This window comes from Amblyomma maculatum, chromosome 2 (assembly GCF_055883805.1).
Source record: "Amblyomma maculatum isolate TAMU_Amacu chromosome 2, ASM5588380v1, whole genome shotgun sequence".
NCBI classification, from domain to species: domain Eukaryota; kingdom Metazoa; phylum Arthropoda; class Arachnida; order Ixodida; family Ixodidae; genus Amblyomma; species Amblyomma maculatum.
The window spans coordinates 160,979,367-160,991,600 of NC_139345.1; the positions used below are offsets into that span (position 1 = coordinate 160,979,367).

At 42.7% G+C, this 12,234-nt stretch overlaps 1 protein-coding gene across 3 annotated transcripts in view; it reads left to right on the forward strand.

Annotated features, from left to right (window-relative positions):
* The window catches only part of LOC146200310 (carbohydrate sulfotransferase 4-like), a 99,406-nt gene that overhangs the window by 9,012 nt on the left and 78,160 nt on the right, over positions 1-12,234 (forward strand). The window contains exon 1 of one of the 3 annotated variants that reach the window (XM_084595489.1): positions 7,932-8,076. The exons of 1 other annotated variant lie outside the window; for it this stretch is intronic. The gene's annotated coding sequence lies outside the window, so the exon portion shown is untranslated. Of the gene's footprint in view, positions 1-7,931; positions 8,077-12,234 lie in introns of those variants that run through there. One more of the 3 variants, XM_084595490.1, reaches the window with a different exon arrangement.

Below are 12,234 nucleotides of genomic sequence, written 5' to 3' on the forward strand. Positions count from 1 at the left end.
GTGTTAAAGAACAAATTCTCGTAATTCAAAATCTAACACAAGGAGGTGTGAAGAGACATAAGCTCGAATTGGTTAAATATCGTAAATGGTATAAACGTCTTGAACAAATTATTCCGACCATAAAATAAAAAATAGCTTCTGATAAATAACTTGCTAAGCTTGAATTCCGTCCCCGGACCGAAGGAGGCTCACGAGAGAATTGGGAACATCAGCCGCAGGCAGGCTGCCACCACCGCACACGCAAGCCCACTAAGTGGGCTACAGGGCTACAGTGAGTTTTATTCCTATGAGAAATGTGGCTCAACACTCACTACGGGTTGAGTGTTTTTATTCATCTGCTCCGATTTGGTTGAACCTATGCAGTATTTTGCTGTGCAAGTTCCTTTCATAACGCTCCAAATGAGTTGAGCTTGAAAAAAAAAAAGATGCAAATAGCAAAGTCAGTTTACGTACATCATTTGCTCCTTAAGTTTGAGCGCTAAATATTTTCTCCTTAGAGCGAATCAACGAATTTTTCTGCTTCCTTAAAGGGACAGAACACTGGCCAAAATATGTCATGAGATTATGGTGAAGATGAAAAGATCATGCCTCCTATAGTACAGATCGAGCACTACAATATCAATGAAAAGAGGCTTTACAATTTTAATTTGCAATTGAAAATCTCATAAAAACAACCGAGGCGCTATCTAGCGGAAAAACCCTAGTACTTTCAGTGTAGCCCTCCATGTGACTGCATGTCAGCAAAATATCGCTGATTTTCGTAGCTGCACATTGTTCTTTTTTTTCTCTAGGAGCGCTTGCCAAAATTTATATTTTGCGCTCTCTCCCAGTGCGTCCTTAAATAAAAACCATCCCTGCGTGCACCGTGAGAGGTATGCTTTCAGGTTTTGCCACTAGATAGCGCCACAGTGTTTGCGATTTCGTGACTGAAGCAATGACAGTGCCCACTAAAACGTTCGTCGACGATGGCGTGCGTTATTGTGTCGTAACAGCATTGAGTGTGAAACTGAAAAGGACGTTACACTACGCAGAAAATGTATAATTACTGTCTGGCGAGTGAAAGGCATATTTGTTTTCGGTACGTCTTTTTTGTCGACCACAAATCGTCATTGCGGTCGCTGCTCACGGTTTCCGGTATCGGACTGCATAAAAACGGGCGCATGCATTGATCGAAAAATTCTTGGTAAAAATTTTCTACACCGTTTCTAACAAAACCGTTATGGAACCGAACATGTTAGAGATCAATCTTTCCACTGCGGCGAAAAAAAATCGAGACCTAAATTCCTGTGTTCTGCCGTTTTAAGTGCCATCAAAGCCCTGGTCAGTATCATCTCGCTTTCCTCGGGTCTAGCAACCTCGTTTCTGGCCACTGTTCCCATACAACCCCTGGACCAACAAGGCGGATGTGTTGTAAGCCCTAAGGGAGGCTCGTTTTTTGGTCCTTAAAGTAGTAATGTCTAAGTCATAAAAGTTGAAAAAAAAAAGCTCGTTTCATCATCTTTATGAAATTGTGGTTACACTGTCCAAAATAGCGCTGAGTGGTGACTAACGATTCAGAAATGCTCGCAATACAATTAGAAGGAAACAAGACACCATAGGAAAAAGATTAAACGCTGAGTGTATAACTGAACCATCGCCTCTCCTTCCGTTCAGTAATAGTCAATTTGATGCAAATACTGTAGTTTTACTGAATTTGTCACAGTCCACATTTCCAGAACACACAAAGGGCATATTATCAAGGAATAGTAAGATGAACAAGTGGGAAGGCAACCTAAATATTAAAAAAAAGAGAGAGAGGATAAAGATGGGGGATGGGGAGGGGGGTACAAGGAAAATGAAAACAAACTTTATTGCTGTCTTCACACTTCCATGGATATGAAGTACACTATCCCTCCCCCTTTTCTTTTCTGCAATCAAAATTTTCATTTTGCCCTTCTTTTATTTTAGAATTGTTTAAGTCCGTTGTGCTTTTGGTGGTGCGGGCTGGGCAGCGCTACTTTTCTTGTTTTTTTTTAATTGCCCCCCCCCCCCACACACACACACACCTAGTTTTATTGGAAACTTGCACTAGCCTTTAACGGAATACAAATTGAGGTACACTTGTCATTGCCTTTATTTTTTATCGCTAACTATCCTTGAAATGGAGCAGTAGATACATGCTGAATGGGAAGTCAAGTGGTAGGACACCACCGTGAGAGTTGCACGAATAATGCTTTCGTTACAAACTGACTACAAAATGACGCTCACATATTCTACGAGGCCGTCACGCGATCGATGTTCACTTTTTGAACACGCGAGGTGGACACGCGAAATAATGGAATTGCATTACATCTACAGGCAAGGATGACCAATGCATCAGCAATCCTTCCGGGACACTAAACGACAAGGAAATAGCATACATTGTTACGAAGAAGATGGTGCGAGAGGAGTCCTTGCGCTAGGCCAGGTTTTAAATCATCCTTCACCCTGTCACCATACTGCGCCGTCTCCTTGCTTGTCGCCGCATCACATTTGGTTGGAGGTGCTGGGTACGTCATCCTCATTCTCGCCTCGGAGCACCGACGCCAACGGTATTCCAGGAGCATTGACCGAGAGCCCTGGGATATCGCCGCGCAGCTTCGCCCCAGCCCTTCCTATCCAGACCCGGCCAACCGCAGAAGAGAAAATCTGTCACAGCTTCCACTTCTTGTCCCTTGATGCTGCAGGACTTGATAGGGCAAGACGCCATCATCTTTGTCTTTTTAATGTTCAGTTTAAGCCCAAACTTCTCGCTCTCTGAAGTCTCTTGAGTTCCATTTCACTTTCTGCCATTAAAGTGGTATCATTCGCATATCTAAGGTTGTTGATACGTTTTCCAGCAATCTTCACTCCAGCTGAAGACTCGTCCAGACCTTCTTCATCATCCAGTGAAGATTGGCAATCAAATAAAACACTAACAGAAAGATAAATGGCAGTTTATATGGGACAACCAAGAAAAAAAAAGTTGAGCCTCTTAAAACCCGCACTAGGAGAATGTAAATCGAACACGCATCAACAAACGTTTCATGGAAGTGATAGTACGTCGTGTTTGTAATGAACATACGGATATTACACTTAAGTTTCTACTGAGGAATCGTAACAAACCGACCTGTGACAAATGCGGTGAGATTCTCACTGTAAACCACATTCTAAGGACATGCTCAATACTTGAGGCAGCACGGAGAAAACATTTTACTATATTTTACAATCATATTATCCCGTTCTATTCCACCTTACTTTTCGGGGAAAGATCACATGTTCACCTAGTATTTGCTTTTAGTTTCCTGCAAGAAGGAAGCATTTTAAACAAACTACAGATATTTAACATATCCATTTCCTCTTTCGCAACCAAAACATATATTAACCTTGCTCTCGGCGCATGATTGCCTTAGTTTCTCATGCTCCATAAAAACCAACACAACACAACACGCTTCATGGCTTTGTTTTTCTGTATATATTTCCCTTGCCGTCCTTCAATAAACCCAGTTGATAGCGCTTGTTGTGTTCTTGTCTCGCCTTTATTGCTACGTTCGCCAGTATGAGTGGGCTCTTCGCCTTTTTGAAGCAGCGGCTTAGTAGACTCGACAACTGCTCTTGCAAACACTTCTGGGCACAGGCGCTTGTTTCATTGAACAAATGTTTTAAGTTCAGCTGCAACTTTTCACACGCGATCACACGCATTGTCAAATGCGTCGATTTCAGAAATTCGTAACCAACGTCTCACCCCGCCGGGGTGGCGCAGTAGTTACGGCGCTCTACTACTATTTCCAAGGATGCGGGGTCGAATCCCGGCCTCTGTGGCCGCTTTTCGGTGCAGGCGAAAAGTAAGGCGCCCGTGTGCTCTGCGATGCCAGTGCACGTTAAAGAACCTCAGGTGGTCGAAATTTCTGGAGTCCTCCCCTACGGCGTCTCTTATAGACTGAGTCGCTTTGGGACGTTAAACCCCACAAAACAAACAAACAAATAACCAACGTTTCAATGCTTGCAACCGTTCGCTCTTTCGTTTCAGTGGCCGTTCCACTTCCAGACTTTAAACAACGGGCAAAATTTCCTCCTCCTCCTCCTCATCATCATCATCAGCCTGACTATACCCACTGCCGGGCGAAGGCCTCTAACATATTTCTTCACTTAACCCGGTTCTGTGCTAGCTGCATCCACTTCAGTCCTGCGAACTTCTTAATCTCATCCGCTCGCCTAACCTTCTGCCGCCCCCTGCTGCGCCTTCCTTCCCTTGGAATCCAGTTTGTTACATTAAGCGACCACCGGTTATCCTCTCTTCGCACTACATGTCCTGCCCATGTCCATTTCTTCTTCTTAAATCAGTAACTTTAGTTATTTCTCTGACCCACTCTGCACGCTTCCTATCTCTTAATGTTACCCCTACCACTTTTCGTTCCATAGCCCTCTGGGTTGTCCTCAACTTAAGTACAACTCTCTTGACCCCTACCACTTTTCGTTCCATAGCCCTCTGGGTTGTCCTCAACTTAAGTAGAACTCTCTTGGTTAGCCTCCACGTTTCAGCCCCGTAGGTGTGTACAGGTAAGACGCAACTGTTGTATACTTTCCTCTTGAGCGATACCGGTATGCTCCTAGTCATAATCTGCGAGTGCTTGCCAAATGCGCTCCATCCCAATCTTATTCTTCTTGTTATTTCCTGTTCATGGTCCGGATCTGCGATTACTACCTGTCCTAAGTAGACATATTCGCCTACTACTTCCAGTACTTCGCTACCTAATGTAAACTGCTGTTTCTTCCCGAGGCTGTTGAACATTAAATTAGTCTTCTGCGTATTGATTTTCAAGCCTACCTTTCTACTTTTTCTGTCTAGGTCATCAATCATTATTTGCAGTTCATCCCCCGAGTTGCTTAGCAAGGCAATGTCATCAGCAAATCGCAGATTTCAGAGGTATTCTCCATCTACCCTTATCCCTAACTGCTCCCATTCAAAGTCTCTGAATACTTCCTCTAAGCAAGCTGTGCATAGTACTGGGGAGATTGCGTCTCCTTGCCTAACACTTTTCTTTACGGGAATTTTGTTACGTTCTTTATGCAGAACTATGGTTGCTGTGCAGCCACTATATGTATCTTCCAGCACTTTCACGTACCGCTCGTCTACCCCCTGATTTCGCAATGCCTGCATTACCGCCGAGGTTTCAACTGAGTCAAATGCTTTTTCGTAATCAATGAATGCTATGTTTAAGGGCTGGTTATATTCCGAGCATTTTTCTATCATCTGATTGATGGTGATCGATGTTAGAGTACCATTTCCGAAAACCTGCTTGATCCTTTGCTTGATTGCACTGTAAGGCTGTCCTGATTCTATTAGCGATTACCTTAGTAATTATCTTATACGTAACAGACAGTAAGCTGATTGGTCTGTAATTTTTAAGATCCTTAGAGTCCCCTTTCTTATGAATCAGGATAATGTTTGCATTCTTTCGTGGTTCCGGTACCGTCGATGACACCAGGCACTGCGTATCCAAGGTGGTCAGTTTTTCTTGCACGATATCCCTCACGTTCTTCAACAAATCTGTAGTTATCTGATCCTTTCCAGCTGATTTCCTCCTTTTCTTAGTTTCTAATGCTTTCTTGACCTCGTCCTTCGTCACCGGTGGAACGTCTGTTTTTCCCTACCGCCATTCTCAATACTGTCCTGACTACTTTGGCTACTGTAGAGATCTGTATCGAACTCCTCGGCTACTTTGACTGTCTTGTCCATATTCGTGATGACGTTGCCCGTCTTGTCCCTTATCGCATACATCTCGTTTTTGCCTATGCCAAATTTCTTCTTTACCGCTTTAAGGCTTCCCCCATTCTTTACAGCATGCTCACTTTCCTCATGTGCAACCATATACTATGCTAATCACTCTCATGTATTATAAGTGCTCTTGCTTTTCTTTGCTCTTTGACGGTGCACATGGCAATAATGCACAGACGTATAAGTTGAAGCTTGTCCCATAAATTTGATCACATGGCCAGGCGAATACATCTCGCAGACGTATTGCCCAGACTTCCAGAAAAGGACCTCAACAACAACCAGTGGTGCCCTCAGGAAGACTTCTTATCGGATAAAGCAGCTTACTTGGACATAATTTGGGCCGTGTGCATTGCTCGGCAGCACATTCCGCCATATGTTATGACTTGGGCCGTGACTTACACCTGACTTATGGTCATCCTGGCGAGTACGTGTAACCTGCCTTCAGCCCACTTCCTCACTTCGTGAATGTCTGATAGCCGAAGCCGCTTTAAACAGTTAATTTCCATGAAAACCTAAAAACAGGTGATGTCGATTACTCTTTCAAGGCAAGGCACACTGTAGTTGCCTTAAAGTAAAAAAAAAACGCAAAACCTAGATGAAAGCAAGCAGTCGTAAAGCCATGAAATCGCATTAGAAATTTGTTGTTTCTTTTAGTTTATTGTGCACTAATAAAAAAAATTAAGAGGACGTTCGAGCTTCGCTGTGCACACTCCTTGCCTCATTTTGTTGCTACAACAATGCTACTTTGATAACACCCTCTTCTTTGCCTGTTACTAAGCGACATTGACATTTCAGTTCGGCATCTGTGGCTTCAAGTGCCGTTTAGTTTCTCGCAGCCTATCGACGTTCAAGCTCGGCTTCCTCCACAAACTTACGGCGCTTCGCTTCCGTTTCTAACAATCGTGCTGTCTCCCCCTCCCCTTTTTTATTATTTGTTTCTTACGCAGGGGTGTATTTCTTAGCAGGAACTTTGCGATGCTGGTCGAATGACGTATGGACCTGTGACGTCATTACTGTGGGGACAGTTACGAAATTTCTTTTTTACCCATTCATTTCCTTCGAACCGAACTTGACCTTTCAGCGCTGTCACCTTAAATTCAGCAGAGTAAATAACAACCGCTTGCCACGTTATCCATGCTGACGGCAAGCTTTTTTTCATCGCGGCTAAAGAAAAATATTTCGTGTTTGGCAAGGCAACCGAGTGTGTAGTGCCAGCCAGAATGACTGCTTTTTTTGCGGTGGCTTGGTTGCACCCCGAAGCTTCTAATATTAGGACACTGCTTTTCTGGAAGCGCCAAGGATTCCTTTATAGCGGAAAAGAGGCCTGCATGCCGCAATGCGAAGTAATAAAGAATCCTACCACTATGAGGATAATTTCTACCCTACACTGGTTATGCCATGGGTTTGGGCATTTATGTTTTGAGGGGAATGGACCAGAGTTTTAAGGCTGACGTTCTGCATTCGGCGTGAAAAAAGCCTTGATTTAGGGACTACATCGGTTAGTTTGAAGCTTTGACATCGAAATTCCGTAAAACTATGTTTGGGTGTGAAAGCTTTTATTATCTGAATAGGCTGCATGGAAAAGTGTTTGTGGCATATTCTGCTGTATGTACAAGCGGGCGTGTAGAAATGTGCTTGGTTGAGATATTGGTGTTCTAAAATATATATCATATTTATATGCAAAATTTCTTCAATAAGAAAAATTTATTCCTCTTAAATGCTTGCTACTTGTGCAATTGCAATTTGTAAATTTATTCAAAGGTGCCACAGAAAACGTTAAGCGGCTGCACTAGAAGTTGCACATCTTGCGAACTTCTAAACATACTTTCTTTGGCGCACGTGGACATGGCAGGTGTTTTAGTTTTCAAAATAACGCCACATTTACGCCTCCGTTTGCTACACGCGAATATTTCCTCTAGCAAGTGTCCCGAAATAACGTTTGCACAATTATCATACTAAATTTAAGCAATGTGCAAGTCAGATACACATATATTGTCACACGTACGACGGTGCGTCACACTTAAGAGCGATGGGCTCAAACCTCAGCCGTACCCGTGCGCCTTATGATAGCAATTCAAAAACAAATGAACAAACCCACAGCGCATTGTACGTGGGTACACAACACTTCTTTAACAATAGGTCTCACTGGCAGCCTCATGAGTCAATCTGAAGGCGGCGTTCCAGCAACTTCTGGCACAGCGCAAAGAGTATTTGTATACTAAGAGGAGTCAGTCTATAGTGTGCATCGCTGGAGTGTGCTGACAGAAGCTCTACTCTGAGTGCAGCTCTACAGCAGTAAAGTGAGTTATGCTAACTATTTAGGAAGTCCCCCCAACGAAGAAACAGTTTACTGTCACTCGCGGAATGCGCTACTAGCGAAATACTCGCTAATTATTTATGCTGAGATCAGTTCAGATGGGCAGTGGAAGTTACGCGGGCGTAAGTAAAGAAGTTTTTTTTTACGCGCAGTTCTGCCGTAGTACTATTTTTTAATATTGTAAATAAAAGAATGAACTATTTGTAGATTGATAACAGATCGCACCAACGGCTGGTTATAAGGAACCTTCGAATGGAGTGCCCCCAACTTTGTATGGTATTTGATAGAGAGCATCGGTTTCCACTTCTGCTCGGCTTAGGATTTGTGGCCTTTACGCCTGCACAATTAATTTCTTTTTCCCCCCCCTTATTTGACGGTTTGCTGTTTTGCATTTTTCTCGTGTTCTTACTCGCGTGTATATATGCGCCCGTAACCTGAAGCGCCTATATAACTTTGACAAGCCCGATGATACAGAGACAAGATAAGAGTTGGTTGAATTATAGGTAGGAAACAATGACCTGTTGAAAAACAAAAACAGCAACAATCCGACCAAACGAGTGCGAAGTGTTTAAAATGGCCTAAAGTTTGCATAAGAGATTAGCATATAAGACATTAGTGTCAAAAGCCTTAAAATTTTTAATGCTTACTCCTGGGATCCTAAATAACGGATGCAGAGAAGATCATGAGGAAATTCGATTAATTGTGCTACGTTGCTAAAACTTTGTCTAAATGAGTGCTGGAAATTAGAATATATCTTTTTAGAATGCGGAAATGTTAATAAGCGTTGAATAATCATGTATTTCAACATTTTACACGAATACAATGTTAACAAGATGGGCCTACAATCTTAGAAAAAGGTTACTAAGAAGTTAGTTATTGCAGCAGTTACTAACTGCGAGTAGGTTTTATTACCTTTTTACTACCCTTGAACTAACTCGCAACTTTCTCAGGTAGTAACGGCTCCCATTACTAACCAGTCAGCTTCTGCTAGTAGTTTAAACAAGTTAAATGCTACAATCCCTGGGCAACTTTACCATAGTATCTTGCTAGCTTAACTGTACCAATATTTTCAGAAATACATGCTTTGGCTGTTCTTGAAAGTTGACATGCCAGTCATACATTAAAGGTTATTCCGGAATTAACGAGATGCCTTATTTTCGATTATATGATGGCGTTAGTCTGTTTTTGTGCACAGTTGAAGCTAGAAAAAGAAAACATTACAAAATGTGAGTTTGTGTGCCCCATGAGAGCTCCTGACAGCGTAATGTGGTGAGGAAAAGTCAGAGCAACAGTTAAGAAATCTTCCAGGAAAAGCCTGCAATAGTGAACTGTGACGCTTTGTGACAACGACCTGCAGTCAGTTTCGGACAAACATTCAAGTGCGGATGGCGTCACTTTAGAAGCAAGACATGCTTGAAGAAAATTGAAAATAATTTGTATTCACGTTGAACTCTGGGCCGTCCAGCAGGCCCTCATGGCGACGAAGAGACACGATCTCGACGTTCCCACGTGGGAGTCCTAGGCCCGGTCGCGCTAAACCCTGCCGGACATGAAATAAAGTTATTCGTCTTCCTTGCATACTACAAGGTTTTTGCATCCACTGCTATTGATTTCATCTTAACATTGTGCTTTCCACCAGTGCAACAGAAATGCACAACGACACGAAGTCAATACTTTTCCACCTCGCATGCCCAGTGCCTGCATTCAATTTTTATTTCATTTTCTTTACATATGGTTCAAGCATCAACACCTTGTATGCAAGAAAAACATAAAATTGCGCCGGGAGGAATGCGCTGTGGCTCGACGGCTGGCAGAGGCTGTAGCGTCGAAATTTGATCCTGGCATCTAAACACGCCGGTACTGGTGGTCGAGGTATGGCGAATGCCGAAATATGAAACGGTTGCACGCGCGGGCATAAAGAGAACAATGGGGCGATGACCATGGCGATGGCTAATACTCGGGCATCCTCTGCCTTCACTTTACGCATGCTTTCCCCTGTGCGAAACCGTGCGCTGTGGACGGGAGCACCGTCGCTGTGCTGGTGGAATGGTGGTAGTCTCATATTTTCGTACATGTCTGGTCGAATGGTGGTAGTCGAGTCTCATATGTTGTACATGTCTGCGTGTTCTTGCCCCCCTTTTACGTTAATGAGTGCCGTCAGAAAGTCCCCACATCAAGCACCACCTGAACGTTGCTCTTGCACCAGTGAGCAGACATCGACTCCACGATCTCATAGTTTCTTACAGCAGCGCCGCCGCTCGTTTGCTGCGCATACTGGGGCCAGCACCAACAGTCTGGCTTATTTTCACTCGTTCTGCTTCGAGGTGTTCACCGTCTGCCACAGATACTGATTTTGGCGGCAAAAGTGACGCCGAACAATATCGGAGGAAAGGCAGACGCTGTGTTCGGCGCCCGTGTCTACTTATTTGGAAAGATCGGAAGAGAGTTATTCAAGTCGGTGGGCAGCATCGGCCAGAAGAAAAATACTTTGCTGAATGCCAATTTTAGGGATGGTGTAGAAAACGTGCGCATCGAGGTAAGTTGCCCCGTTTTCATCTTCATTGCTTTGAATGCAAATACTCGTGCATTGCAAAAGTAATTATTTATCGCCATTGTTGGTAAATTGTTGCCGCGTGCTTCCTGATCACGACAAAAAGTAAACGCCGTAGAAATTTCAACTCTTTTTAAGTGAAATTGAACATACTAAGCTGTAGAGCCATTTGCTACAGACATTATGCTCAACGAGAACGGCAAGTTCTGAGAGGACAGTAGCACATGTCCTGTTGTCGCCTTTCTTTGTCCTGTGAAAATGCTCTAGTTTTACTGAGCATAAATGCCGCCGAACGTAACACGAACCTAATACCTCTGTCACACGAGCACTTTCGGTCATCACTGAACTCTATCTGCACTGAGGTTTTCAAGAAGAATGAGGATCGAAAGGAAAACAAACCTAATACCTCTGTCACACGAGCACTTTCGGTCATCACTGAACTCTATCTGCACTGAGGTTTTCAAGAAGAATGAGGATCGAAAATGTTCGTGAGACAGAGATATACAGCCTATAAATTATGCTTCGTGCGAAGAAAGCAATGTGTAATATATTTGTTTTGAAATAAAGTTTGAACAAGTCTAACTAAAGCATGTTTTTTCGCACGTAATTGCATTGCAGTTCTATCGTGTTTTGGCAGTAATTTGTAGGTTTGTAGTAAACGCAAACCTTGTGAACATTTTTGTTATATTTCGGCACCCGCAGTCCTAGAATATTTTGTAGACAGCTCTAGGTTTGTAGTAAATTCAAATCTTTGCTGACATTTTTGCTATTTGTCGATAACATGCAACTTGGTCACGATCTTACTCCAAGAACATATGAGCTGAGTTTTTGTGCTTCGTTTCGCATACAATTATTGGATCCTAGTGCATCTGCTCGAGCAATGCGCGTCTTTATAAATATGTTTCTGTAACCTGCATGCAATTTGAAAAATTCCTACAGCCTTGTCGCAAACTGGAAATGATTGTCAACTGAAAGCAATTTCTGGGCTGGGCTAGGTGGAGCATTTCACAGAAAAGGAAAGATTCACAGCGCTAACAAATACACACTCATAAATAGACACACAGGACAGGCGCTGACTCCAATGTTTTTTTCTTCGAAACGACAACAAAAGAAGTCCTGTCTTGTGTGTGTCTATTTCTAAGTGTGTATTTGTTAGCGGTGCGAATCCTTCATTTGCTGGAAATGACTGTATAAAATATTCATCCCAAAATTTATACCTATGGGCTTTACATTTATTTTTTTGGAAGAAGCTTCGTTTTGGTGAAAGGCACCGACAAGCCTAACAAATAGTTTTACTCGACTAAATCATTTGCAGTTTGCGACAAAGCTGTAGAAATTTCTGGAGTTACATGCACATCTTTTTTTTTTTTTTGAAGAAGTTTCATTTTGCTGCGTTTCGAAAAGAAATTATTGTATAAAGGATCCATCCGAACATTTATATCTGTATGTGTGGTATTATATTTCTATGAATACGGCTTTGTGTTTAGTAAAAACAGTACAGTCTGATACTCTGAAAGTACCTGCATATATGAATTAAAGGCAATAACTCTTCTGTAGAATTTAGGCGTGTTCAATGCCACTTTGATAAAA